Source organism: Salvelinus sp. IW2-2015, linkage group LG27 (assembly GCF_002910315.2).
Source record: "Salvelinus sp. IW2-2015 linkage group LG27, ASM291031v2, whole genome shotgun sequence".
Classification (NCBI taxonomy): domain Eukaryota; kingdom Metazoa; phylum Chordata; class Actinopteri; order Salmoniformes; family Salmonidae; genus Salvelinus; species Salvelinus sp. IW2-2015.
Window position 1 is genome coordinate 17,068,471 of NC_036867.1, and position 7,005 is coordinate 17,075,475.

The 7,005-nt window shown below is 39.7% G+C and overlaps 1 long non-coding RNA gene across 1 annotated transcript in view; it reads right to left on the reverse strand.

The window, feature by feature from the left end:
* LOC111953691 (uncharacterized) overlaps positions 1-6,884 on the reverse strand; it is a 45,153-nt gene extending 38,269 nt beyond the window's left edge. The window contains exons 1-3 of the long non-coding RNA XR_002875901.2: positions 6,590-6,884; positions 3,611-3,724; positions 2,857-2,963 (exon numbers count right to left, since the gene is read on the reverse strand). This is a non-coding gene — a long non-coding RNA (uncharacterized lncRNA). The remainder of the gene's footprint in view (positions 1-2,856; positions 2,964-3,610; positions 3,725-6,589) is intronic.
* Between the last annotated feature and the right edge of the window lie 121 nt (positions 6,885-7,005).

Sequence of the window (7,005 nt, forward strand, 5' to 3'; positions counted from 1 at the left end):
TGCGGGAAGCTGCCTGTCAGGGGTGCGTAACTGGTGGCATGGAAGTCAAACGCAGGAGAGTAGAGCTTGGTAAATAGCCAGAGCCGTTTAATGTACATAACTATCGGCATACAAAAATAACAAAACACATGGGCAACAAAACTCGTATCGCACCAGTCACATAAAGCGCACGTCCTTACACTAAACAATTCCCGACAAGGACATGGGAGAAACAGAGGGAACATATACAACATGTAATTAGGGAATTGAAACCAGGTGAGTGCGACAACCAGACAAAAGAAATGGAACATGAAAAATAGATCGATGATGGCTAGAAGACCGGTGACGTCGACCGCCGAACACAGTCCGAACAAGGAGAGGAACCGACTTCGGCAGAAGTCGTGACACCGCCGCTGGCTGATCCCGCCCTGGCTTACATTTAAAAAAATAATTGTTTTACCTGAATAATGGCCAGACTAGTTACCATAATTTTCTCACAATGCCATTGACAGTTTTTTCTATTGTCTCTTTTTGGTCCATTTAGACTGTTAATGTAGATTGTATACAAAAAAAAGTAAAAAATGTTATGGTTATGTAATTTTTTTTTAACATGTGACATGTACTGTGACTTGTTATAGGCTCCTAAGTGGACCATAAGGTTAAAAACCAAACCAAATTAAGATTTTTTTTAAATTAAAACATTTAAAACCTAAGTAACTCCGCCAGAGTGTCTCTTTTGGGTCACTTTTGCCGGTCCCAAGCCCAGATAAAGGAGGAGGGTTGGAATTGTGACATAAAAAAAAGAATCAACGTTATTCCTCTCTCCTACAGCGTCCATCACAATTACATGCACATGACCAATTATGCAAAGTAGGTGATGACGTCATTTAGCGACTTCTAGTTACTTTTAGGACAGCCAATAGCTACTTTCCTTACTGAGGAGATGGCAACACTGCACCCAAAGCTCTTGCTAGCAAATTAGCAGTTCTAAACTGTTAAGTCTCATACTGGCGGTAAAAACGGAGGATTGCCATAATATTTAGAGTTTCATCACTCAGTTATCCCATTTATATTACATTTAACAAACCAAACATTGAAATACGGTAAAGTAAAAATCCAAACCGGTTCGTGCATCAATACCAGTATATTTTAAAATACGGTTTACCACGCAGCCCTGGAGCTGTAGCAACACTTTTGCAGTTGCCCATTTACTATATATATATATTTATTTTTTTAAACATGGTACTAAAGATAATCTATATACTGACCAGGGAAGCCCCAATTCTGTTAAAGACAGAAGCCTGTGACATGACAGACCAATCAAAAAAGGATTAAAAAAGGACTCATCTCTCAGCATATCCAGCCCCTTCATTATCTCAGCTAATCATAGATCCTGCCTTTCTCCGTAAATAGCTCAGTGCTTTCTCCTTGGCTAAACTAGGCTCATAATTTTACATTTTTATTCATATTTACGGATCCCATACAAGTTTGAAAATACGCAGTGGTGGAAAAAGTACCCAATTTTCATACTAATAGTAAGAGTAAAGATACCTTAATAGAAAATGACTCAATTAAAAGTGAAACTCACCCAGTAAAATACTACTTAAGTAAAAGTCTAAAAGTATTTGGTTTAAATATACTTAAGTATCAAAAGCAAAAGTAATTGCTAAAATATACTTAAGTATCAAAAGTAAAAATATGAATAATTACAAATTTCTTATATAAAGCAAACCAGACAGCATTATTTTCTTGTTTTTTTTTTATTTATGGGTAGGCAGGGGCACTCTCCAACACTCATAATTTACAAACGAAGCATTTGTGTTTAGTGAGTCCGCCAGATCAGAGGCAGTAGGGATGTTCTCTTGATAACCAGGTTATTGCTTCTTTAATCAGAACAACAGTTTTCAGCTGCGCTAACATAATTGCAAAAGGGTTTTCTAATGATCAATTAGCCTTTTAAAATGATAAACTTGGATTAGCTAATACAACGTGCCATTGGAACACAAGAGTAATGGTTGCTGATAATGGGCCTCTGTATGCCTATGCCGTTTCCAACTACAATAGTCATTTACAACATTAGCAAAGTCTACACTGTATTTCTGATAAATTTGATGTTATTTTAATGGACAAAAAATGTGCTTTTCTTTCAAAAACAAGGACATTTCTAAGTGACCAATTTTGACGGTAGTGTACTTATAAAAGTAAAGTATAAATCATTTGAAATTGCTTATATTAAGCAAACATGCGGCACAAATGTTTTTGTTAATTTATGATGCCAGGGGCACACTCCAACACAGACATCAATTTACAAACAAAGCATTTGTGTTTAGTAAGTCCACAGGTCAGAGGCAGTAGGGATAACCAGGGATGTTCTCTGGATAAGTGTGTGAATTGGACCATTTTCCTGTCAAATGTAATGAGTACTTTTGGGTGTCAGCAAAAATGTATGGAGTGAAAAGTACATTATTTTCTTTAGGAATGTAGTGAAGTAAAAGTAAGTAAAATATAAACTGTAAAGAAATAGTAAGATACCAAAAAAAACTACTTAAGTAGTACTTTAAAGTATTTTTTACTTAAGTACTTTAACACCACTACCTGCTGAGAAGGAGGCGGGTGCTGTTCATGAACTCTGTGACCTAATGGAGCATGGGCCTGACCTTTAGCATCTGGAGAAACAGTCTGGCATTGCAGGGACAGATCTGGAGCGGCTACACACAAACAGACTCCGCAACACACACACACACACACACACACACACACACACACACACAACACACACACACACACACACACACACACACACACACCACACACACAACACCACCACCAATAATGCGATGATAGGGTGTAGTTTCGTTATCATGTGAACCAAAATACCTTTCTGCAATCTGCATCCCAACCTGGGCCAACGGCTCCACACTCTGGCCAAACTGGGCAGCATTGGGAGCACTGGCATTGCCCAGGAGGTGGCGGACATAGATGTCCTAAATCAGAGAGAGAAAGATAGATTGAGAAAGAGAGAGTCAGAATGACAGACAGAATAAAGCGAGAAAAATCACAATTTATGATCCGCTGTGATCCATTTATGATCCTCCTGAATTGATGATCCTCCTGATTTTCCCATCAGCATGAAATAGGGAAAATGCCAATGGTGTCTATTTTCAACCGGGGGTCAGAGATAGATGAAAGCCAACGCAGATTGATGAGAGAAAAAAAAGTTTGCAGATTGATGAGAAAAAAAACCCATTTTGAATCTTTTACAGAACACACTCCAGGAGTCTGCTTTGGTTTGCCGTGTTCAGGTACAGACGAAAGATAATGAAAGCAGACAGGAGAAAAAAGTGTGTGTGTGTGTGTGTGTTTCTTGATGAGATTTAATTAGATGAGAATGTGGACCTGGGAATAGTTTGAGCTCATTAGCTGCCTCTTCAGCTGAACAGCCCCAAAGAGATGACAAGCTGGGAGATAGAGAAACTGCTACAGTGTGTTTGTGTGTTCCTTCATTTACGCCAGTCTATCTAACGTCAGTGAAAAGGTGCATCTTATCACACAGCTCTATGGGGAGTAATTATAGACTCCTTAAATGCACTCTGTGTGCATGCTTGTGTGTGTGTGAAAGAGAGAGACTAACCTGAGCGATCCCTGCCATCTTAAAGACAGAGAGGGCCAGGTAGAAGTTGAGCTGAGGCAGAGGATGGCATCCCCCGGCAGTAAATGGAGATCAGCCCCTCAGGAGTGGGTACACCTGGCCATTGAGAGAGAAATACAGACATTGGAAACTTAAGGCGTCCGCATACATAGGTTCGGTTAGCTTCTATCAGACCTCGGCTAGGCGAAGCGACCGTCTTTGCTCTCATACTCCCAAAAGCCGTTTGCTTGACAAATTTGAGAAAAAAAAGGGCAATATTACTGTTGTTTGTCCCTCTTGAACCACCGTAGCAACAACATAGGCAGAAACACTTCCTCAAAATAGTCAGAATGAATCTTAGAAATCAAGAAATCTGTCATTCATTTTGACAAGGAGGTCTTAGTCGCGCAATTTTACATCTACAGTAGCTAAGATGTTTGATTAAGTATTTCTCAAGTGAAAAAAATGTGCATGAAAACTATTCGTCTCTCGCTGAATGACAACAAATGTTCCCACTCCTACTACTAGTAGTACTGTTGACCAATCACAGACGAAGGGACATAGACTTCAGTGGCCGAAGTCTTCGACTTGCCTCAAGAAAACATTTTGTGTGTGCGAACTGCCAAAGACCAGAATGAACAAAAACGTCTCAAAATGTAGTAATAATATATGCGCAAACTGTTCTGACTGGGAAGCATACGGTAAGCTTAGCGTGTGTGTACTTTACTGTATTTATACTTAGAATGCAGTTTTTCAATGGTAAAAGTAAAAAAATAGCTGGAGTGGGACTTTTAACTTAGGATTTAGAGATCAGAAGCTGACCCTGCCTTCAGCATTTCTAACAGTGTCAGATGTAAGAGTTCAGAGGTTATACCCTCCACACCCTTCAGGCTGCCCATGCTGTTAAGGACGCTGAGGCTACTGGGCCAATAGTTGGGTATCAGGAAGTAGTGCAGGTCTGCCATTGGCTGGCCCGTGGTGGATGCCAAGAGTGTGTAAAGCTGTCATTAAGGCAAAGGGTGGCTACTTTGAAGAATCTCAAATATAAAATATATTTTGATTTGTTTAACACGTTTTTGGTTACTACATGATTCCATATGTGTTGTTTCATAGTTTTTATGTCTTCACTATTATTCTACAATGTTAAAAATAAAAAAAAATTAGTAGGTGTGCCCAAACTTTTAACTGGTACTGTAAATAGTCAAGTACAGATACCCCCCAAAACTACTTAAGTAGTAGTTTAAAGTATTTTTACTTAAGTACTTTACACCACTGGCTATATAGAGCGGGTGCCGATACCGAGTCAATATGCAGAGGTAAAGGTTAATCGAGGTAATTTACACATGTAGGTAGGGGTAAAGTGACTAAATAATAAACAGATAACAGATAATAAATAGATAATAAACAGCGAGTAGCAGTAGTGTAAAAACAAGGGGGGGGGGGGAGTGTCAATGTAAATAGCCATTTGATTAATTGTTCAGCAGTCTTATGGCTTGGAGGTGGAAGCTGTTAAGGAGCCTTTTGGACCTAGACTTGGCGCTCCGGTACCGCTTGCTGTGCGGTAGCAGAAAGAATAGTCTATGACTTGGGTGACTGGAGTCCAATTTTCGGGGCCTTCCTTACCCCTGATCACACGTAAACACAGGTCACTTTCATAGCAGCCACTTTGTACTGCTTGTCACATCTATGTGCTCTCCTCCTCTCACCTCGTCCCTTGACTTGTGGACTTCAATGCACAACACATCAGCTGTATGTGACCAGGCGAAAAAAGAAAAAAAAAATCCAAGCCAAACCGCTACACACAGCCTACATCGTTGTCACCATATCAGCTAAAGTAATGTCATTGTCAGCATAGATAATATAACTAATGTGTTAGTAAACCCACTACAATCATGCAGTAACGTTACAGTGTACAGTCAGTAAGCAGTTACACCGTCAGGCCCCGGTGGAAATACATTTGTAATACCAAAAGCTTACCTTGACTTGGAAGAGTTCCAGTGTTGTGTTGGAAAGTCATAGCCAGCTAGCTAACATAGCACACCTCTGTTTGTGAAGGCTGTTTCAGTAGGCTAAACAAGCTCGCTGCATTTGCTAGCTAAGTAAGTGAAACTGAAAGTGAAAAAAAAATACAAAATCTCTCTCTCTAGCTTCTCCTTCATTTAGAAAGAAATGAATTTGTCCAAAACTGTTCAACTATTGTCTTTCTCTCTCTTTGAGTCAATTACTCAACACATTTTATATACTGCAATGCTAGCTAACTGTAGCTTACGCTTTCAGTAGCCGATAATTCTCTGATTCTTTGATTGGGTGGACAACATGTAAATTCATGCTGAAACAGCTCTGATAGGCTGGAGGACATCCTCCAGAAGTTGTCATAATCACTATGTAAGTCTATGGAAGGGGTGTGAAAACCATGAGCCTCCTAGGTTTTGTATTGAAGTCGATGTACCCAGAGAACGGAAGTTAGCTGTCCTTTGCTACACAATGGTGCTCGCTACAGAGTGCTATTGAGGCTACTGTAGACCTTTGCAAAATAGTGTTTTAATCAGTTATTTGGTGACGTGATTATATTTAGTATAGTTTAATCTAAAAAACATAACGTTTTAAATGTTTTACAATTTACTTTTTTAAATGAAATTCACTGAGGAGGATGGTCCTCCCGTGAGGAGCCTCCACCGGAAAAGTGGGGTTGGACTGCGGCGGCAGGTAGCCTAGTGGTTAGAGCGTCGGACTAGTAACCTGAAAGGTTGCAAGATCAAATCCCCGAGCTGACAAGGTAAAAATCTGTCGTTCTGCCTCTGAACAAGGCAGTTTACACACTCTTCCTAGGCCGTCGTTGAAATTAAGATTGTGTTCTTAACTGACTTCCCTAGTTAAATAAATGAAAAAAGATTTTTTTTAAACTGTCCAACACTGAAATTATCAGACACCAACACTTGGACCGTGACTCACAAAATGCGAAATGCGAAAAATTGAATTTACCTGCATTGTCTGACAGTGAGCTTGTCATTGTTGGACACTCCTTATGTCTTTCCAACATTGTCGCTGAAGATTGACAATGTTGAACATGTGCTGTTCACGAACAGGAGTTGTTTGGTCTTCCATAATTCAGTGTGGATGAATCATTTGTAAAAGCAAAGGTACAATTAATACAACATAGATATTTTGTTTCGTTTCAGTCGACATAGGTGAGTATCAATGCATTACAGATTAAACCTTGCGCAAGTCAGATGTTTTACGTTTTCTGTAAACCGTCACCGCAAGAGCGACTGAGCTCATTTCACAGATCTGTAAAAGCACATTATTTGCTGAAGGCCCGCACTGAGCGATGGTAGAATTTACAGATGCCGTAGGGATCGTGTACACTAGGAACTATTTTACTCACCTCAGATTGTTTC